This window comes from Asparagus officinalis, chromosome 4, assembly GCF_001876935.1.
Source record: "Asparagus officinalis chromosome 4, Aspof.V1, whole genome shotgun sequence".
Classification (NCBI taxonomy): Eukaryota; Viridiplantae; Streptophyta; class Magnoliopsida; order Asparagales; family Asparagaceae; genus Asparagus; species Asparagus officinalis.
Window position 1 is genome coordinate 130,619,273 of NC_033797.1, and position 24,108 is coordinate 130,643,380.

The 24,108-nt window shown below is 34.9% G+C and overlaps 1 long non-coding RNA gene across 1 annotated transcript; it reads left to right on the top strand.

Annotated features, from left to right (window-relative positions):
* LOC109838758 lies at window positions 9,984–14,711 on the top strand. Its single transcript, XR_002246604.1, has 3 exons — window positions 9,984–10,134; window positions 10,251–10,316; window positions 14,383–14,711. It is a non-coding gene; the product is annotated as an uncharacterized LOC109838758 (long non-coding RNA).

Genomic DNA, 24,108 nt, shown 5'->3' on the forward strand with positions numbered 1-24,108 from the left:
TTAATTATAGTTATGTATTGAATAAGTGAAAATTTTAACTTCTTGCCTAATATTAATTTTACAATTAATGTAGATGGATAACGTAGAGGAAGAGTTATTCAATTTAAGGCACTCATCTCTAAGATCAAAAATTGAATGCACATTTGGTATGTTAAAAAATCACTTTAAAATTCTCTCAGCAAAGCCTAATAATCCATTTCCTACTCAAGTGGACATCGTTTTAGCGTGTATCGTGTTGCATAATTTTATTGTCTTAGAAGATACAGATGATGATATTTTAAATAAGAATGTAGATATTGATGAAGATAATAGGGCAAATAAAGACAATTCAACTGTTGTGGACTATACTCAAACTAGAACACGGAGAGAGAATCAAGATGTAAGCAATGAATGGAAGGAGCCTAAAGATCAAATTGCTTGGGCAATGTAGTTGGATTATTGTGCAAAGTATAAGGGTGGTAATACAATGGAGAGTGGCTTAAAGTAATATGTTGTTTGCTGCTTATTGGTTTTTATTATGCTACTTATGTAATAAAATATGACGTTTAATGTCTATAACTCTTCATGGTGTTTTAGATTGTAATAAAAATTTTATGACTATCATATATTGTTTTTCTAATTTTCTGAAAAATGCATGCATATCTTATATATTGTTTTAAATTGTATTAAAAATGCATTACTATCATATATTGTTCTTTTAGAATCCTTTAATAATGGTATATCCATGTTTTACAGAATATACAGGTATGGCTAAGTGTGACACCCACACTTTAGTCCCACATTGACTAGGTGAAGAAATATTAGTGGCTTAAATAGAGAAGCCCAATGCCTAAGAACGACTAGTGCTAGAATTTTAGCGGTGGATTTAAGCTAACATCAAGTTACTCTTGGTGGGTCCCGCGGCTTGCACGCGCCAACGGGCCCGTGGGCCCAGGGCGTGACAAATGGTATCAAAGAAGTTGCCAGTCAGAAGTGTGGACTAAATGCTATACGGGGCTTAGTGTTATACCGTGTGAATGCAGTAGGAGCCACCTCTAGAGCCCGTATGAGCCACCTTTAGAGTCAACATTGCCTGGTAGTGATACTAGGATGTGCCAATTATCATGTCGTGATGACAATGACATCGTCTTTATAAGGTGGGGGTGATTATGACACCCCCACTTTAGTCCCACATGGACCAGTGTAAAAAAAATATTAGTGGCTTAAATAGAGAAGCCCAAGGCCCAAGAACAACTAGTGCTAGTATTTTGGCGGTGGATTTAAGCCAACATCGAGTTTTTCTTGGTGGATCTCACGGCTTGCACGCGTCAACGGGCCCATGAGCCCAGGGCATGACACTAAGAGCATGGTAGAAAAACAAAATGCTCCATCTCCTTCAAATGCAATGCCAAATACTTCAGCTGTCATTAACATGAACTTCATGTCTTATCATCCTCAACCTTTCACTTTACCTCCTCATACTTTCTCACCATTCCCACCATACGATGGCAATTATAGTGGAATGACCCAATAACCAGTTTCATACATGAGCATGTTAAATAGTACACAAGGTTTGCTTTTACGCACATATAGTTCTCAAAGTAGCAGTCCTCATTACTTTTCACTAACCACTGGTGATTCTGGTAGGAAAGAAATTCATGAAATTTATAGTGGGGAAGATACTTCACCTATGAAAAAAGGAAAGAAATTAGCACATAACAAAAAGGTCTGTGCGACAAGATTGAACTCAAGGAGTGTGTCTAACAATTTTTGGCTTCCAGGGCATGATGATGTGCTTATATCTAATCTTGCAAAATTAGCATTAGATGGGTTTAAGTCGGATTAGTACTTTAAGACAGAAGCTTATAAAATAGCAGCCATGAAAATAAACATGCAATTCAGGTCTGATTTCACTCATGTTCATGTGATTAATCATTTGAAATGCTTGAGAAACTAATTCCATGACATGAAGGCTTGCCTTGACATAAGTGGTGCTGGGTGGGGTATGACAAAACTAAAACTATTACCCTAGATGATGAGACAATGAAAACAAGGTCTTAGATATATTCACTTCTAGAATCAATAATGCCATTAGTAATTATACATTTGGTGCACATATTTGTATGTAATCCCATAAGTCTTATGATCATTTGTTCCTGCGGGATAAAAATAATTCTAGGCTCAAAGCATACATAAACAAGCTTCTTCCTCACTTCAAGAGTTTACAAGTGATCATAGGTGATGACCAAGCTAGGATGAATTTACTAGGCCTGTGTACAAGAACATTGGGTCTAGTAGGTCCATATCTGATCATGATGGTGTGATTCCAGACGATAGTGAAACTAAACCTCAATCTGATGCTAACAATCAAACTGAACCCACTAACCATAAATCTAAAAGTAAAAACAACTTGAAGCCATCCTCAAACAAAAAACCTAGGAAATCGAGTCATGATGATAAATTGATGTGTTCCTTTGTTGATTCAATGTCTCAGTCAATTAGGATTCAACACATAATTCATTGGACTGAGCAGTTGGCTGTAGCTTTGAAGGATCATAGCAATGAATATTCTGATGAATTTCTCGACAAGGTGTTAGATTATTAGTATGACAATGAACATGAGGGTAGAAGGTTTTTTTTATAAAAACCAAGAAAGCTCAGAATAGGTACATCACCAATCTGGTTAAAGATCAAGGTTGGTCTGTTAACTAATTTGGTGAATAATTTTGTTTGTGCACAAGTATGCATTACGCACATATTCTTTTGCTATTTGTAAACTTTATATGTTACAATCTATGACGTTATGTAAACAATCTTTTAACGTTCTTGACTTTAACTTATTATGACATGTAATTGATGAATTGGTATCATTTTTTACTATAACTTGTTCTCGTGTTGTATTATAACTTGGTGCTAATGCATGATGATAGATCGTTTTAGAATGACCAATGACTTCATAATTTTAGCTTTTAAACATGCTCGGATATGTGTTTCTTTGCTCCTTAGTGTATTTGGGCTATGATGAGACTATTATTCTGAAAATACAAACTATATTCCAACTGCAATACTCAGCTAAGGCAATCTTTGAAGACAATGCAACCTACATTGTAATTACAATATTTAGGTAAGACATTCCTTAGTAAGAATGCAATCTATATTGCACTTGGAATGGATAAGTTAATGCATTGATTAAGGCTAAATATATACTATATCTGAGCCTATTTGTGCATCATGATAATTTAATGATCGATTCTATGGGTGCTTTCTTCGATGGAGCTTTTTGCTCCTTGTTGGGTATTTTACTTGCTCGATCATGTGGGTCTTTTACATGCGGGAAACATTTTGCTCCTTCTTGTATTTCGGTTGGTTCTTTGTTGCTACTAACTAAGATGTTACTTGTTGTTTATTTGTGAGTTAGATCAGTTACGTAGGATTGATATTGATGGAGCTTTTTGCTCCTTGTTAGGTTTTTTACGTGCTCGGTTATGTGGGTTTTTGTACATGCTGAAGCTTTCTGCTCCTTCTTGGGTTTCGGTTGGTTCTTTGCTGCTGCTAACTAAGATGTTGCTTGTTGTTTATTTGCGAGTTAGATCAGTTATGTAGGATTGATATTGATGGAGCTTTGTGCTTCTTGTTGGGTTTTTGTTGGTTCTCTGCTGGTGCTAACTTTGCTATTGTTGCTGTTTATTTGTGAGCTCATCATTAGTTCTTTGCATTTTACATGTTGGAGCTTTTTGTTTTCTACTGGGTTTCAGTTAGTTCTCTGCTATTACTAACTTTGATGTTGCTTGTTGTTTATTTGTGAGCTCCTCATTAGTGCTATGTGTTTGAATTTGATGGAGCTTTCTGCCCCTTTTTGGGTTTTTGTTGGTTCTCTGTTGCTGCTATCTTTGATTTTGTTTATATATCTATTTGTGAGTGCAGCTTGTTGGGTTTTGGTTGGTTCTCTACTGCTGCTATCTTTGCTATTGCTTTCTGTTCAGTTGTGAACTCCAGCTTAGTTCTATGGGTGTTTCAAATGCTGGATCCTTGTTTTATATGATACTAGTATAGTGCACGTGCGTTGCACGTTGTTGGATTAATTTAATGTTTATCATTTTTTTATAATAAGTTTGGTGTTAGATGTAATTTGTGGATTTTTGCTATCTTTTTGTCATTAAAATCCTAGAGTAAATATAATCTTTATGAGGTTTATTTGTGACATTTCAAGGTCCTCTCTGTAAATTTTATAGCATATCTATAAAATTATGAAGTTTCAGGATTGTTTTGCAAATTTAAAGGTTTACTCTATAATTTTTCTAAAATTTTAGTTTTATGAAACCAGAGCTTTCCAATAAAACTTATGGAATACCTGAAAGACATTATTCAATTTGTGAACCTAAAAAACATAATTATATTTGTTTTATAATTTAACATAATGTCTGACGTTTATAATTTAGCACATTTGGGGTTTTTTATTCACAAATTTATAATATAGTTATTTTATTAGGAAGGATAAATAACATATTGACTATAAAATAATAATTTAAATATTTTGTATTAATATGAAAATTTTTATGTTCTATGACAACTAAGAACATCCTCTATCAGAGCTTAAAAATTAACCAAAATCTATATAGTCCTCTGAAAAGACTTAATCAGAGCTTCTTCAATTGTTAAGAAAAAACATCATCAAAAAAAGTTATTGGGTCTTACAGTAATATGTGTCATTATTTTGCTCTAACAATATTTTTAAGTTGAACCTACAAATTTCAATCAGACAAAACTTTTTGTGAAGAATGGATTTTGCAACTCAGTACATGTTTTTTTAAGGACCTATTATGATGAGTATGACCAAAGTATATTCTCAGTTCCAAGTCCACAATAGCAGACTGGATATTATTTAACGTTAATTTTTTTAATCTTTTTTCTTCGTTACGCTGGAAAATATGAAATTTTTTATGTTCTATGACAACTAAGAACATGCTCTATCAGAGCTAAAAATTAAACCAAAATCTATTTAGTCCTGTGAAAAAACTTAATCAGAGCTTCTTAAATTGTTAAGAACAAACATCATCAAAAAAAAGTTATGGGGTCTTACAGTAATGTGTGTCATTATTTTGCTCTAAAAATATTTTTAAGTTGAACCTACAAATTTCAATTAGACAAAACTTTTTGTGAAGGATGGATTTTGCAACTCAGTACATGATTTTTTAAGGAACCATTATGATGGGTATGACCAAAGTATGTCCTCAGTTCAAAGTAAATTTCCACAATAGCAGACTGAATATTATTTAACATTAAAATTTTTACTTTTTTTTTTACGTTGGAAAATATGGACTGTTATGTGCATATTATGCTAGTGCTAAAAATCTTTGATATACATAGTAAGAGCAGAACATAAAAATCTCAAACTCATTTATATAAATACAGGAAACTACTCTTTGTTTCTTCTTCAATTATTCATCTTACTTGATTAGTTGGAAGTGAAGTAACTTGATGTGTCATTTCCAGAATTTAGTCTTAAGACCTTGAGCTCTAAATAATATGCACATGTCACAAAGCCTCATTCTATATTTAGCTTATTTCGAAATCTTACTTTATTAGTGTTAATAATGAAGTAGGAAATTATACTCAAAAGAGAATTCATAGAAAATTTTAAACAAATTAGTTGTGATTTATAGTGGCTAGTATAAAGATAAACAGTTGAAACATTCTCTATGATTATTGTAGTGATCATTAGTGAGAATTAAGAAAGAGAGAGTAGGAGATTAATTTGTTATTGGGAGGTTATAAAGTATATTTAGTTTCTGCTGCTGCTGAAATTAAAGGGGGGGGGTTCATTATTGTTAGTGATGAAGGTTAATGGATGAAATTAAAGATTAGGAGAGGTTATGAGTGAGAAATTAAATAAAAAATTTTATAGGTAATTAATGGAGAGGGTATGAATATGAAGAGGTTATAAGTGAGACATTATTATTATTATTATTATTTTGTCCAACTCTTTATGCCCATTTGCATCATCTTAAGTTTTGATAACACATTACAACTATAACTTTAAAATAAATTATGTATTTTATTACTTTAAATAAAATATTTTAAGTAAAACATATTTTGTTAAATCATGAATTTCATACTTGATTAGGTTTTATGGTTCTTAAAAAAAATTAAATACAAACTTCAAAAATCTTGATTGACCAATGAAGACATATATTATAATAAGCCAAATCAAGCAAAGAGAAATTGTAATGGTAAAAAATCAGTTAAAACATTCTCTATGATTATGGTAGTGATCATTAGTGAGAATTACGAAAGAGAGAGTAGGAGCTTAAATTGTTATTGGGAGGTTATAAAAGATAGAGAAAGAATCTTTCACTATAAATCATGCTAATCTCATCATGTTATAATAAGAGATAGTAAGTAGTGATTGGTTGTGCAGAGAATGAAATCCAAAAAGGTAAAATCGGGACAAAAGACGTTCAAGGATTTGAGGAGGTGCAATGGAGATGATGAGGGTTGCATATGTTGTATTCATTTTTGTAAGAGATTTGTTATGATTTATAGTGGTTTAGTAAGAAGATGAATGGTTGTAACGTTTTTTTAATTATGATAGTGATAATTAGTGAGAGTTATAAGAGACTAATATGTTAATGGGAGGTTATAAAAATATAAACAACTTAGTAATGGTGAAATTATTTTAGGGGTTATGAATAATAATGCATTTAATTAGGGGTTATGTATGTATGAGGTATGGTTTATGTATGGATGCATGTGTTTTATATATGCATATATGTGTTTTAAAGGGTATTTTTGGAAGAAATGGTTTAACATACCAACACACTTTTATAATAGTATTAGATAAGATAAAAATTAAACATATTTATTGGTCGTTTATCTTTAATTTTAGATATGTCATAATTTCGCTTAAAGTATTTGTTACCTTATCAAAACTTTAACGTATTCACCAGGATTCACTTAAATAAGAACAATATTAGGGCAAAGGATATTCTCGTTGTAAAAGATAAAATATTGGTTAATTTAAAGGTAAAGAAGAAAAAAAATAAGAGAACAACTACATTGTTAAGGTAATTTTAATTAATAAATTCCTTAAACATGTGAAATACATATTCACCTTTGATTATGCTAAACAGAATAATTGCCCAAATTAGTGTTGATCATACCCATTATAAACTTTAACTTTTCTTGCGCTGGAATATTTTTAATTTTGCAATAAATATGAAGCAAAGACAATGGATAAATAGTAGACAATATGTAAATGAACTCTTACAAAAGAAGATTAAATAGAAGCATCACCTAGAAATGTTCCTACATGAAAATTCCAAGGAGATGGTACGAGAAAGAGATATTTTAGGTGCTTTTATTATTATAGGTGATTGGATGTGTAATCATAGGTTGAGGATTGGTTGTGTGATCATAGGTTGAGGATGAGAGGGATTATATAGGAAAGAGAAGGTAAGGGAGTTACACTTGAGGGAGATGAGAGGGTTATTGATTAATTATTATTTAATTCAATGGAGATTTCATGAGGTGGTGAATTTAATTTTGGGGTTACGGTTGGGTATTTGCATGGTTTCATGAGTTTTTTGAATTTAATTTTGAGGTTATGGTTGGGTATTTGCATGGTTGCGTGAATTTAATCTTTGCATGGTTGCATGAGATTTATTATTGTTGCATGGTTGCATGAGTTTTTTATTATTATCTTGCACAATATTATTATTATCATCATCATCATTAATAAATTGTGTAAAGTAAACTATTTATTGTATAATATTATAATGCCTTTTTTTATAACTAAATATTGCAATATCTAGGATATACTATTATTAATACATAGTAAAACATTAGAGCGTTTCATCTTCATAACCCCCATGTGTTAATAATAGTACCCATGTGCAATATTATATATGAGATATGAGATAATACCCATGTGTTTATGCATGTACACATGCTTTGGTCATAAATATGGAGGTTATGAAAAATTGAGAATGCATGTGTATGTATGAATGGATGGATGTGTAGTAAATGATGAGCTTGTGAAAAATTAAGTATTTGTGCATTTCATGTATGTATGGATGAATGTGTTGGAGGGAATTTTTGGAATAAATGTTTTAACATAGCAACCCACTTTTATATTAGTATTAGATTAGATTAGATTTGGTAATGGTGATGGTCTTTTACTGAGAATGCAATTTAACTTATAGTGTTTATTTAGATGAGTCAATCTGTGATGAGAATGCAACCTACATTGTATCTAGGCGAGGTAATCCATCATTAGATTGCAATCTACAATAAATCTGTAAGTTATAGGTGAGGCAATCGATTTCGATAAAATGACCTACTTCTGAGCCATACAATATCACTGAAATTGTATTGATATTTTCCTTTATACTCAAATTCCAATTTTTTTCTATTACAATATCAATAGTTTTTACAAGTACATGACATAAGGTTTATAATAATTAAAATAATATAAAATATCACTACTAAAATTGCAGATATTTTTCAAGTTAAGAGTCATTTTTTAAGAAGCTTCAAAACTTTCTTCGACCTCTTCGATTTCAAAAAATATTCATCTCCAAACTTGTTTTCTTTGACAAATTAGTTTTCTTGGTTGCTTATTTCTCCTCCTTCATGAGCCTATTCAAAAAAAATATTTTTTTTATTTGTGTATTTTGTACACCCCAATAATACCTCCCCTTATTTTCCCCATTCTTGCATACTTTCGTGGGTGTTTGGAGATTGCAATGTCACCAAACTTCATGTTTTTGAGGGTATTCTTTTGATATCATATTAATGGAGGAGATGAAAATTGCAAATAACGAGAATTTGATATAATGACAGGAATGGGAGATGTATTTGCACCATGAGGGTTCAATCCATATTTATAAGATCTAAGGCCTTTGAACTAGCCGTTAGACGCCTGATGTTTTTCAGTTGGTAATTTTGGCAAACGAGTAAGATAACCCCAACTCAAGTTTTATGCAAATTTTGTTAAGTTTACCTATTGTGTTCATTTATCCATAAAATTTCTCATTCCAAACCAAACAAAAGAATTAGAATTAGAGAGTTTCTATTAATTTGGAATCTATATTTCTATGTTATGAACCAAACATAGAAAGACCAAAAAATAGGAAATCATATAATTTTACAACAATAAAAATTTATTCTTAAAATATTTATAAATTAATAGGGAATCCAAAAAACCAACATTTTCCTAATCCTATTCTTTATAGAAATGGAACCAAATAGCCCCCAAGTTAACCTGATTAAAAAAAAAGAGGAAAGAGAAACTTTGGGTATTATACTACCAATTATAAAATACTACCAATTCAGAAAGAGAAACAAAATTAAACTTTGGGTATTTTCAATATCAGCCCCCCACATCTTTCCGATTCTAAAAGTAGTTCCCCCAAATCTTTAGATTTTCAATTAAGCCCCAAACTTTAGTATTTTGAAACTAGTCCTTTTTGTTAGAACCAGTTTGAAAGTTGAAATATTTGGGGTAGGAATTTCAGAACAAGTAAAAGATTTGAGGGATTAATTTCAAAATATAAAGATTTGGGTAACCAATTTCCAAATATGAAAGATTTGCGGGACTAATTTCAAATAAAACCCTTAATTCTTTTTTTTACATATTCCCACCCAATTTCGACGCATCAAAATAAGAAAGGACAAATTTTCAAAACCAACCTATTTGAGAAACTAATTGCAAAAAACGACCCGTTTGACATTTATTTAGAGAAACCGACCTGGTTTCAGCACTGTAGCTGAAACCAGGTCGGTTTTTCTAAAAAAGTTTACGAAACTTCACGGGAGTTCAACTCCCGTGAAGTTTTGTTATGAGAAAAAACTTCACGGGAGTTGAACTCCCGTGAAGTTTCGTAAACTTTTTTAGAAAAACCGACCTCGTTTCAGCTACAGTGCTGAAACCAGGTCGGTTTCTCTAAATAAATGTCAAACGGGTCGTTTTTTGAGAATAAAATCTCAAATGGGTTGGTTTTGAAAATTTGTCCAAATAAGAAATTAAGAACCAATTTCTAGGGTTTTTATTTCGGCGGCCAGGAGTCTTTCTTCTTATTCTACCGTTGCAGCTGCTGCTTTTGATCCATGGCTCCAGTTCCAGGACCGTACTCTGGTGTCAGCACCCTAGCTTTCGTAAGCCCTTTCTCCCTTTCATTTCCCCCTATTTTTTGTGATTTTTCGCGGTTTTTTTATCCTTAGATCTATAGCGTAGATCTGTTGATTTGTATTCTTCGTTTCTGAAAATTTAGGTAGCACGTGCTTCTGCCGTGACCTTTGGGGTCGTCTACGGTAGCTTCAAGCTCTCTTATCTCAAGGTACTGGATCTATCTCTTTAACTTTCGGTTGGATATTTATTAGGTCTGTTAAAGATCTCATTTTGGCGTGTTCGATCTCTCATTGTTTGTAAATTTTATGATTTTTTGTGCAATTTCATGTTCTATCCTGAATCTAGTCACCAAACGCTTGAGTATAGTGAAGTTGTGGTGTTAATTCTGTTCAGGAATCTCAACTTAAAAAAGTGAATAAGAAACGATTTTCTTACCAAATTTCAGTTTTTTGAGTTTGGAGAAAGTGAGGAACAAAATTAGGGCTTTGAGGTATCAGATTGTCAAATTAACATCAATTTGAAAACTTTAGGGTATTAAATTATCAAAGTAGAACTCCGGGGCATCAAAATTAAAATGGGTGAAACTTTGGGGTATTGAAGTGCAAATAAGCCTTTCTTTTAATATCTAACTATGAAACTTCGGTGGCTATGGTTCAATTTGATGATTTCAAGGCTGATACAATTTGTTTGGATCAGTTGCAAGATCTCTAATTTAATTTCCAGTCTACAGCAAGAAACAACTGTGAATGTTATCTGTGAAGTAAGATTCAATATCTAACACAATATATACCTGGTGTAGTGAAAACGCAAAAGTTATCTGGACACTATTTAGTTGTAAAATTGCACAAGCGTATCGAGAGTTTCTCAATAGGGATGTTGGCAATAATTTTCATGTTTCCTTTGCGCAATGGGATTGTAGAAGGTATTAAAGAGTCAATATCCAGAACACTGTCTTAAATCAAATCCTCTTAGGTTGTGTATGCAAAAATATATTTATTTTTGTGTAATTATTTGCATGGATGGATAATCCTAAAGAGTTTTATTTTAACTCTTGATCCTAACGTGATACGAGATAGCTTCCTAAGAGAAGGGATAATGGGAGGAAAGCAAATATTAAGATTTTCAAAATACTGAATTCTAAATTATGGCCTTGTTTTCACTGCCAAAATATGCTCTAGCTAGATTATTTCTTTTCTTCGTATTTGAAATCAGGTTTAGGCTTCAGTGACTAGTGTCATCTCTTGATTCTTGTCAAAGAGATAAAAATGGAATTTTGATCGGTGAACGTGGGCACTTTGTTTGTAACATTTGGAGTCCATGATAGAGCTCAATTGCTCTGCTGTGCTTGTGTGTACATCAAAGTGAAGGTTACAACATATCCCTACAAAATTTGTCGTTCATATACTTTGGACCGATGTTGTTTGAAAATTATGGAAACTTTATATCATTGAATATGCCTAAACTTTTGCATGTCATGTTGTTTAGGAGGAGTATTTGTCATAGCCAAATCATCTTTTGCTTGAGAAATTGGTAGGCTTGAATTGTTGCATCCCTTTTATTTAATAATGCTAGGTGTAAATGCATGGGTTTGTAGAATTGTGTAATAACTGGTATCTATTGACTATGTTTTATGTTGTAGACTGTTTTCTGCACCTTTTGATGGGACATCAATTTAATGTAAAGATTTGAATTTAGTATTCCTCAGAATTGGAATGAAGAATGTGTTTCCAGTGAAGCTGTGAAAGCTATTTCATCACCAATGGGAGCAATTTTTATGAATTGCTTCAAATTCCGAGGCCAAAACTTGATATTTTGAGCAAAAGAATACATGTCAGTTTTATACTTAAGGTAGAATATGTTGGCTTTGTATTTGATTTGACTTGAAATTAGAGCTTAAGAGATAATTTTTGGGATCTACTTGCAAAGATATAAAATGCCGATTACGTATCATTATTGTACACATGATGGTTAGAGTTGAAAAGTAAAAAATAAGTATTTGGATTATTTAGGGAACTACATTCTTTTGAGTAATTAAAAACAAGTTTTCTTTCAAAAGCTTATAAGATGTAATTTAAAATGGTTGGACTGTCGGTTATCAGGGAGGATCAGCCTAGTCGTTGGGACTTGGCACCCTGGGTTACAAGGCCAAGGGGCGATCCATGTCTATAGCACACCTATTCCCAATTTCCGATTTATTAGGCATTGCAATACCTTATCTTGTTCACCTCGGGCCGGGCTGGGCAAGGGGCCCCAGTCTTCGGGGTTTAGTTTGCTGGTAGTATCAGACTTCAGACTCTGGTCTTGGGTTTTGGCCTTCCTGCAGAAACTTCTCACAGGTGACCATTACACGGTTATGAGCCAGGAGTATTACTTTTGAGCTCCCTTGTGAGTTCCTAAAAGTGGCCGAGTTGAGGAGTCGAACTCAGGGCTCCTCCCTGATAACTGATAGTCCCAGCTAAGGTTCCTCACACCAAAATAAGTTTTGCGAGTTATTGAGTGAATGTTTAGTTTCTTTGCGGTAAATGTTTCTGTTTATCTTCTTTTCCCCTTTGCCATTAGTTTTCTTCATTTGTCTAAATTATTAAACTCCTCCATCAAAAGACTCGTACTATTCCCTAACACCCAACTTGGCATTAGATATTAACTTTTTTAAATCTTCAAAAGCTTGGAGCTATGAGCTTATTGTTTTCTTTTTTTTTTCTTTTTCTTTCTCATTTTGCATGTTTCAGCGTTGATATAGTTTAAGGAACTTGTGCCTGAAGATAGAATGTGGTGACACATAAAGAAATCAAAATATAAAATAAAAGGTTCTACTATCCTTCAATAGGGTGAAAAATCTCTCTCTTATTATTTGTTAACTTCATTTTATGTGATTGACATCTGCTGGTGGTAACGTGATTTGACTAATGCGTTGAAACATATTCTATCTACCCGCCTGTTTGTGGTGTCCAAAAGCAAGAGGAGCCAGAACTATTACTTTTCTAAGCATAGTTTTAAGCAAATTGCTTTGCTAATAAATAGCAATGTAGGAGAGTTGATGTAACAGTTAAGATGTTGATATGTTCTAATTGGTTTTTTTTTTCTAGGAGTTTTTTAAATAAGCAAATTTGAATCTCACGAGTCCTTGAAGAATCCTAAAGTTCAGAAGTTTAGAATTGGAAGATTGTTATTCTGTCCCTCTCATTTATGACCACTATATATAAATGGATGGATGGATGGTTGTATACTGTGAATATGGACGGGCCTATAGCATTGTTTTAAATATCGACCGATAATCGATATTATCGGTCGAGTTATTGGATTTTGAGCTCTCCGCTAAGATAAATTGGTTTTGTAATCGATCATCGTTTTGGAGAGATTATCAGCTAGTTATCGGCACTTATCGGCCGATAAATAAGGCTCAATTATCTGGATTATCGGTCAAAATAGGTATTTTGAGTTGAGTTGTTGAGTTTTTAAAACCCGACCCGACCCGTTTTGTTAATAATATGAAACTTAAAATCCGAAACTTTGTGAATCCGACCTTCAAACCCTAACTTCGTCTCTGGTGGCAGCTCATTTTCTCGTTGGGCGCTTCCTCCGTTATCTCCATCTCATGTTCTTTGCGCCTCTTCGTCACTCACCTTCGTGAATTTCAACCTTGAACTTCGTCGCTCATCTACCCTTTGTCAACCATGTTTTTTATGTCCGGAAACATGGCTATATACACATGCTGTGAGCTTTCCTTCTCTTGTAATTCCTTCACGCACGCACTTTCTCTTTTGAGTAATATTAGTTCTATAACTATTCTTTTATCATACTTTGCTTTTCTGTTTTTCTTGTAACAGAGACTTATATAAGAAATTAGTGAATAAACTGTACATACTTTGCTTTTCTGTTTTTGTATGTTTATATTTCATTAAGCATGGTTAGATTACATTTTTAGTTGTTATATTATATATATACACCATCCAGTATATTGCTCCAATAAATACTACTTATCTCCAATATATCCCCGATTTTCACTATCCGATAAGGACTTTGGCTGTCTGATAAATCCCCAATAACCGATATTTAAAACCTTGGCCTATAGAATTTAGACCCAAAGATTTAAATAATATTAGAGATGCCATAAAAAATGAATTACATGTACTCAGTCTGATATTTATGATCGGTATATTGTAAGCTAACCTGGTGCTTGATGGTTACCTGGACTGAGCATTGTGATATTAAACCTTTTTCTTTACTTTCTTTGTACTTGTAAATTAACTTGGTACTTACTCTTTCTCTTTCAGGCAAAGGCGAAGTCTCATAAAAAGGCAGATGCTGGACACCACTAAACTTTCCATGGAATGATTGAGGCCGGCGGCAGTCTTTTTTTGCAGTATACTCTATTTCAGTGGTTGCAGCTTCGTGTTAACAAATGAACCCATAGAGATTCTTGTCGACATGATGACATTTATTCCGGCAAAATAATATTTCATTATGCAATGAATCATTGTGGAATATGGTTGTAATACTTCAAATTGCATTTTGGTGTTTCACATTGTATGCTTGTTGTTTGTGTGGCAGAACGATATAGCGTCCATTGATGGGAACTCTTTTTAGATTTCAGTCTTCGTTATCGCGTTTATTGCTTTATATCTGTTTTCATTTTATGGGAAGTAGTATTAATGTGCTTAATTTTTCATATATTACTGGTTATAAGGCCGAAAGATGAGCGTCTATTCATGTTAAGATAAAGATCAGACTAGCTAAGAAGCTTGCCATGATTACCTCGTGCGTTTTAAGAGTACTTTGGACGAGCGGTTGCTCCTCTTTTGCAACTGTGAATTGAGCAATTACTCTTAGGTCCAGTTTAGGCTCGAGACCTGGAGTTGATTTATTTGCAGGATCTGGCACAAGCACTTGGCAGTATACTCAGATTGCATAAAGGTTTGAACTCCCACCTTTATATTTTGACAATGAGTTCATTCCCCAATCATAAGCTAATACTAAAACGATTATGATTCATTCTAAATCTAGTATTTATCATCGCTTACGTACTTTGCATTTATTCCCCATTTCCAATGAAAGTTAGCGGTTAGTTGATCAATGTGCACATTTGGAGAAAAACAACGATGATGAGTCTGTTTACAAGTTAGGAAAATGATAGGGGTGTAAGGGACATGGTACATGATCATGCTCACGCTAAATTTGCCTAGTAATTTTCATTGGATATATTGTAAATAAAAAAGGCATGAAGTATTATCACGCTAATTGTGAGGGCTACACCAAAGAAAAGAGGATAACGTTCTTGTTTTTTTTTTATCATGTAAGTGAAAGTTTATGTCTAGTAGTGTAAAAGGTTGCAGCGGAACCCCTCAATCTTTCTTTCACAGTGAATTGATTTTTTTAGTAGGATATTGGAGTAAATTGATTTGAATTTTTTTTTTTTTTAAGAAGTATGGTGTATTATATTAAAGTACTCTTCCGTGTCCCCTTGCACGTATACGGATTTAAAGGGATAACTAATTTGTTTGGGCTTAATCCATACAATATTACCTATGCATCTTCAGAGTTATTATGCATGGATTTGGGAAGCATACAATTAACATATGCATCTTGAGATGCATCTTCAGAATTATTATGCGTGAATATGGGAAGCATAAAATCAACATACGCATCTTCAGATTTATTATGCATGAATTTGGGAAGCATGTTAGTTAAAAATGGGGTCTAAGCTCAAGAATTGCTCTGTTACCATCTAGAAGTTTAATGCATTAATGGAACGGAATTCCTAGAAGGATAAACATGTAGATTGTTTATTCGATATTGTTTTTGTTTTTGTTTTTGTTTCAGACTCTAAACAAACTAATCAAGTTGTACTATGTATAACCTAAGTTAGCATATACCAGTGAAAGTTTTTTTAAGTTTTCAAAAAAACCAAAGGAAAATTCTAAAAGATTTGAGATAAAGAAAAGGAACTAAACATTGCAAAAGGCCATCGTGACTGCGTTTGGGATATTTAACTACTAAATTTCTTCTGGAATATGATTTGATGTCTCTTTGTAAAAGGTGTTAATAATTTGGTTTCTCTTTGAGAAAAGTGTCAAAGGCTTCATTTATGTGGTGTTTATGATTTAGGAAAGTTGGTGACTTTTGTTCTTCGCTATAATTTCGTTTATAAACGCTGCAATATTTGGGCTTTTATATGTATAGTTGTGTGTTATATTTGATGATTTGACACGTAACTTTTTTCAGTTATTCATGTATATGAATTGTGGAGCAACCAAACAAGAGTATTTTAATCTTTTGAGTTAATTTGAATTTTTTAGTCCAACTAGTCCGACCAGAAAGTCTAATACGAAATTTCAGCACCAGCAACTGAATCCTGTGCAAGCACTTGATAAACAATTATGGGCACTAAAAACTTCAGTCAGAATCGTAAACTTGAAAATTTACATGTGGAATCTAACTGTAAATCAGTTTGACATGGATCCATATAATTGTATATGAGATTAAAAAAATTTCGACATCTAGGATAGGAAGTCTCATAAGAAGCAGATGTTAGACACTACCGATTCACCGAAGGTCCCATGGAGTGATTGAAGCTAGTGGCAATCTCTTTGCCAGCATCAATCTTCTTTTTGCAGTATATTCCCTTTCACTAGTTGTAGGTTTCGTGTCACATGTTAGGTTATGTGGAGCCTAATTTTCAGACCCAGTCGAATTCGTTTAAGTGATCGAATCGTCAGAACCCCAACTGTGCGGATCGAACTAATACCCTAGCTATAAAAGGGTGATTAGGGTGCAGCTTGTAAACTATTCAAAACATAGTGGAATTTTACCTGCGGCGGCCGTGGACGTAGCTTCTCTCATCGAGAACTGAACCACGTAAATTCTATGTGTTCTGTGATTTATTTTTCCTCTCTTTCCTCTCTCATCTCTATTTTCAAATCGCAACAGGGGTTAGAAAAAACCTAACAACTAGTATCAGAGTGGTCAGGTTCGGCGCGAGCGATTTGAGGTTAGATATGAGATCCGAGAAGGAGACGTCGAAGATCGAGAAGTTTGATGAGACAAACTTCGGGTACTAGAAGATGCAGATGGAGGACTACCTCTATCAGAAGGATCTGTATTTGTCGTTGGGAGAGAAGCCGGAGGATATGAAGGATGTAGAGTGGAAGTTGTTAGATTAGAAGGCCCTTGGAGCAATTAGGTTGACATTGTCCAGATCCGTAGCCTTCAACATCAAGAATGAGAACTCGACGACGGATCTCATGGCTGCTTTATCCAGTATGTATGAACAACCCTCTGCAGCGAAAAAGGTACATCTCATGAAGAAGTTATTTAATTTGAGGATGTCCGAGAATCAAAAATTCAAAGATCACTTGAACGAGTTTAATGAGATAATTTGAGGATGTCCGAGAATCAAAAATTCAAAGATCACTTGAACGAGTTTAATGAGATCACGGATCAGTTAAACTCCAGAATCAAAAATTCAAAGATCACTTGAACGAGTTTAATGAGATCACGGATCAGTTAAACTCCGTTAACATTAAATTCAATGATGAAATTCAAGCCCTCTTAATACTTGGTCAGTTGCCTGATAGTTAGAAGGACACCATTATTTCGATTAGTGGATCTTTGGGAAAATCGAAAGTGAAGTTTTCAGAGGTTGTTGACATAATTATGACCGAGGAGATTAGAATGCATGAAGAAGGAGTTTCTAGTTCAAGGTCGGCACTGAATGTTGAGAGCAGAGGCAGAAACAGAAACAGGAATAGAGGGAATAGCCGTGGGAGACCTAATTCGATGAACGACAGGTCAAAGTTCAAAAATCGTAGAAGCAAGAAAGAGATTGATTGATGGAACTGTGGCAAGTATGGGCACTATGAGAATCAGTGCAGGGAACCCAAGAAAGATAAGGAGAGCAAGACTGAAGCGAACGTCGCCTCAGGAGAATCAGATGATGCCCTCATCTGCTCGTTGGAGAGCAAAACAGAATCGTGGGTGTTGGATTCGGGAGCATCGTTTCATGCTACCTCAAATAGATATCTATTTAATAACTATGTTCCAGGAAATCTAAGGAAAAGTCTATCTTGGTGATGATCAGGCGTGTGATGTAGTTGGAAAGGGAGTGGTGCAGATCAACCTCAATGGGTCTGTATGGAAGTTGAATGATGTGAAACATGTTCTAAGCTTGAGGAAGAATCTAATCTCCATAGGATAGCTAGCAAAAGAGGGATATGTATCAACCTTCACATGTGATACATGAAAGGTTACCAAGGGGTCTATGATTGTTGCCCGTGGCACGAAGAGTGGGTCTCTTTATATGATGACAGATACATGTGGATCCATTGTAGTGGTTGAGAGCAAAGAAGATCCAAATTTGTGGCACCAAAGGCTTGGTCACATGGGCAGCAAAGGGCTAAAGATTATGCAGTCAAATAGGAAGCTACCAAGTATGAGGTCGACTGGTCTTGACTTATGTGAGAGGTGCATATTTGGGAAACAGAAGAGAATAAGCTTTAAAAGAGTTGGCAGAACTCCGAAGGAAGAGAAGCTTGAGCTAGTTCACACAGATGTGTGAGGTCCAACATCAGTCCAGTCTACTGGTGGAAGATTATATTTTGTGACCTTCATAGATGATCACTCGAGGAAGACTTGGGTCTATTTCATGAAACACAAATCAGAAGTGTTCGAAGTCTTCAAAAGGTGGAAGACTATGGTAGAAATTGAAACAGGCTTGAAGATCAAGAAGCTTTAATCAGATAATGACGGTGAATATGAAGATTCAGAGTTCAAGAAGTTCTGTTATGATAGTGGCATCCGATTGGAGAGGACAGTGCCAGGTACTCCACAGCAGAATGACATAGCTGAACGGATGAACAGGACGCTGACTAAGAGAGCCAGAAGCATGTGTCTACAAGTAGGACTTCCAAAGCAGTTCTGGGCAGAAGCAGTCAACACAGCTACCTACCTGATCAACCGGGGACCATCAATGCCTTTGGAGCATAGAATACCTGAAGAAGTATGGAGTGAAAAGCAGGTAAACCTTTCTCATCTAAGAGTCTTTGGTTGTTTTATATGTTTATTTGAGTGATCATGTTAGAAACAAACTTAATTCTAAATCTTTGAAATGTTATTTTATTGGCTATGGTGGTGGTGAGTTTGGCTATAAGTTCTGGGATGAGCAGAACAAGAAAGTCATCAGAAGCAGGGATATTGTCTTCAATGAAGCAGTCCTCTACAAAGATCGTGATGATGTTCAGTCCACTAGTTCGGTGCAGTCTGAGCCTACATACTTCGAGCCGGATGATGTTCTAGATGGGAGTAATCTTGAGGCTAGTTCTGATGAGGAAGGAGCAGAAAAAGTGGAAGAAGAAATGATAGAGGAGACAACTTCAGAGAGGACAGATGCAGAGCCTAGTCCATCCATCAGAGAGTTGAGACAGACAGAAAGAGTGCCCAAGCCAAATCTGAAGTATCAATCATTACAGCCCAGATCTCATTTGAACTACTTATTGTTGAGTGACGATGGAGAGCCAGAAAGCTATGATAAGGCATGTCGAGTGGGTGATGCAAGCAAGTGGGAGCTCGCTATGAAAGATGAGATGACGTCCTTGAACACTAACAATACTTAGGAGCTTGCTAAGTTGTCAGTGAGAAAGAAAGACTTGAGTAACAAATAGGTGTACAAAATCAAGGAGGAGCATGATGGTTCTAAGAGATACAATGTAAGATTGGTAGTCAAAGGGTTTCAGTAGAAAGAAGGAGTTGACTACACAGAAATCTTTTCTCTTGTAGTCAAATTGACTACTATCAGATCAGTTCTAAGCATTGTTGTAGCTAAGGATCTACATCTCGAGCAGTTAGATGTGAAGACACCTTTCCTCCATGGTGACTTAGAGGAAGATATATATATGTAGCAGCCAGAGGGGTTCACTCAGAAAGGCAAAGAGAAGATGGTATGCAGATTGAAAAAGACTTGTATGGTCTGAAACAGCTCCAAAGCAATGGTACAAGAAGTTTGATGGGTTCATACAGAGGAATGGATACTCTAGGTGCAATGCTGATCATTATTGCTTTTTCAAGAGGCTTGACACCAGCTATGTTATCTTGCTGCTATATGTCGACGACATGCTAGTAGCCGGTTCAGATATGGATGAGATCAAGAAATTGAAGAAGCAGCTATCAAGTGAGTTTGGCATGAAGGACTTAGGTGCAGTAAAGCAAATTTTAGGGATGAAGATTAGCAGAGATAGGCTTTTGGGCACACTACGGTTATCTCAGGCCGAGTACATTAGACGGGTGCTTGAGAGATTTGGGATGAGTGATGATAAAGATGTTAGCACGCCTTTGGCTAGTCATTTCAGGTTGACTTAGGAGTAGTGTCCAGTGACTGATGAGGAGAAAGACTACATGGTGAAGGTTTCATATGCTTCACCCATTAGAAGTCTTATGTACGCCATGGTGTGTACGAGGTCTGACATTGCCCATGCAGTGGGAGTTGTGAGTAGATTCATGTCAGATCCAGGAGAACAATACTGGGAAGCAGTGAAGTGGATTCTAAGATACTTGTGGGGTACTATAGAGAATTGTTTATACTTCAAGAGAGGCAAGTTGGGTCTGCAGGGATTTGTTGATGTAGACTTTGATGGTTAGATAGATCAGAGGAGGAGCACTACGGGGTATTGTTCACATTGGGTACTACTGCTATCAGTTGGGTCTCTCAATTGCAGAAGATCGTTGCTTTATCGACTACAGAGACAGAATATGTTGCTGTGACAAAGGCAAGCAAAGAGATGATATGGTTGCAGGATTTCTTGGAGGAGTTGAGACAGAAAAATGAGAAGAGTGTCTTGCACTGTGATAGCCAAAGCGCTATTCATTTAGCAAAGAACTCAACTTTTCATGCCAGGACTAAGCACATACAGGTTCGTTATCACTACATAATGTCTGCCTTGGATGATGACATGTTGGAGCTTATGAAGATCTAAGGAAGCAAGAACCCGGCTGACATGCTTACGAAGACTGACACTATGGAGAAACTGAAGTTGTGTTCAACTTTAGTTGGCCTCATTACTTGATCATATGGAAGGTTGTCGCCACAGGGAAAGGTAATAAAGATTGAATATGTTGAAGCTTTTCAGGAGCATGCTATGGGAAAGTTAGTCTCCAAGTGGGATATTGTTAGGTTATGTGGAGCCTAATTTTCATACCCGGCCCAATTCGCTTAAGTGATCGAATCGTTAGAACCCTAACTGCGCGGATCGAACTAATAGGCAACTTGCCGAACCACGTAAAATAGTTTGTCTTGCTGTGATTTGTAATAGCTTGTAGGTTCCCTCGAACTTGCCGAACCACGTAAAATAGTTTGTCTTGCTGTGATTTGTAATAGCTTGTAGGTTCCCTCGACAAGTCAGTCCTAGAACTGATGAGAGGAAGAGCTGATATCTTACTTTGTTGAGATATTTTGCTTTCAGTTCTTGTTTCCTTTGTGAAACAGGAATTTCATTGTGATCTAATCTCTTGTTGTGCACCTTGCGCACCGGAGGTGCTGCCGAAATTTCCGCTCCGCACAATACTTCCATGAGTGTTTGTAAACTCATAGGTACACAAATTGTAGAGAAACCTTCTCTTCAACAAGGTAGTGATAATTAATTATTCCCTAATGCAAAGTTATATTGTAGCGCTGTGGGAGCCTTATGTTATCTTACACTCAGAAGACCAGATATTTTTCATATTGTTAATGTTGTCTGCCAACAGGTGCAAACACCAATAAATGCTCACTATCAAATGGCCAAGAGGAACTTAGATATGTGAAGGGTTCTCTGAGTCATGCAGGTATAAGGATTTTACCTTAGAGTACACTTGATCTATATGTGCATTCAATGATGCGGATTGGGCAGTTTATAAAGAGAATCATCATTCTACTATAGGTTGGTATACCTTTTTGGTGTGCAAATTGTATCTCTTAAGAGTGCTAAGAAACAAACCCACAGTGGCCAGGTCAAGTGCTGAAATAGAATATCGAGCATTGGCTTCAACTCTTTGCTGAGATGGTCGTGCTTTGTACTATATATGTGATATTGATGTTTTCTCGTCACAACCTCCTCTTCTATTTTTTGTAATAATATGGTCGCACTTCACATGACAGTCAATCAAGTACTCTTCCATGCAAGAGCTAACAATATAAATATTGACTATCATTTTGTTGTGGAGAAGGTCGCTTTTGGCTCCCTCATCACCCTTTTCGTCGATTAATCCATACAACACTTTGTTGATCACTTCACCAAGCTATTACCAAGATGAGCATCATTTTTATTTTATTTATTTATTTATCTATGTATTTTTTATTTATTTTGATATTTGTCTTTATTTGATGGGGATCTGGCTCATAGCACTTACAGTCCTGCACAAAGTGTATTCGTACAAAGATAAATACTGGTTTGTTTTTTTGGAATGAGTGTCGTAAGGAGTATATTGTAGCATATAGAAGCAATGTTTGAGTGGGATATGGACTCTCCTTTATATTTTGACAGTATTGTTGGATATTTTGAAAAGGTTAATATTGACACCTAACTAATCTCCTCTTTAATCTCCACTAACCCTACTAAAAATTCCTAATTCCCCTCTAACTACAGCCACTTCTTTGGACTCTTTCTCCTCTCACTAATATAAAACCTATTTAATAAAACCCTAAGTCCCCAAGCTCTTCATGTGTTTATCTCTGTTGTTGTTCCTTCCTATGTTCCGAACTCTAAAGACATAAAAATGAGAGAGAAGAGAGAGAAAGTTAGAGAGGGGTTGGGGGTGATTGTCTTCATCATCCCTGTCACCTGGAACACGATTGTTAGAGCAAAGGGAGCGAACGGTTTTTAGCAAGATCTCTTCGTCTAGCTATCCATATCAATCAACGTTGGTAAATCGTCATTACAGTTTACTTTTCTTTTATATATATGGGAAATCTTCTTCATCTGAGTAGAAGCTCCGTACTCTCGCCCGAGTACAGCGGCTTATTGTTTTCGGGGGCTTTTACCGCTAGGGGGAGGGGACCGACTGCGCCAGGGCGATAGGAGGGTCCTTAATCTTCTAGGATAATGATTACACGACTGCTTTCCGTTCAGGCCTAATTTTCTCATCTCTTACTTATTTAATTCGGATTTAATTTACATAATATAACTTTTATTTGATAATTTTTCCAACAAGTATAACTATTTGTAGAGCTTGTTTTCCCCATTATTGAGATGGTTGTGGTTCATTCTGAATCTAACATTTACAATCTCTCATATACTTCGCATGTGATCCTACTTTTCACTCAAACTAGATTATTGAGTTGACCAATGTACAGAAAATGGAGAAATATAGGAATGAGCACACATCACAATAAAATTGCCTACTAAACTTTTGTCCAATGTATTGTCGATAAACAAGGAATGAAGGGTTTGCAATTGCAAGGACTATGATCAAAGAAAAGACTAGTGTAGTTCTTGTTTTATAGGGGTTGTTTGTTCCATTTCCTAAAAATATAAGAAATATTTCCTAGTAGTAAAAAAGCACTTCTAAGATATTGTCAGTTTTTCATCCGTTTCCACTGCAACAACTGTAGATTTGAGTTTCTGGGAATGAGGATTGTTTTAAGCCAATTTATAGAAAGTTTTCCAAAAAAATTGAACAAACACAAGAATAGTTTCCAATAATTAGAATCTTTTCTTGGAGGTGTTATCAGGTTGTTTTCCAATGTTTTCCACCTAAGAAATGTGAAACAAACATCACGTTATCATCAAAGCAGTCATGTCTTTCATCTTCTCTCACGTTGAATTGATTTTATTTTTTCTTTTTCTTTTAAGCGGTGCATTGTAGTTAATTAATTTGATTTATTTTTTATCTCTTTTCTTTAAAATAATTGATATGATTTTTATATCATCTCTCTTTTTTTAAGTCAGATGTGTTGAAATACATTGAGTTTAATTTATGAAAATTACCTTTGCCCCGTGAGAAATTTAGAACAATATTCCCACACCAAATCAAAA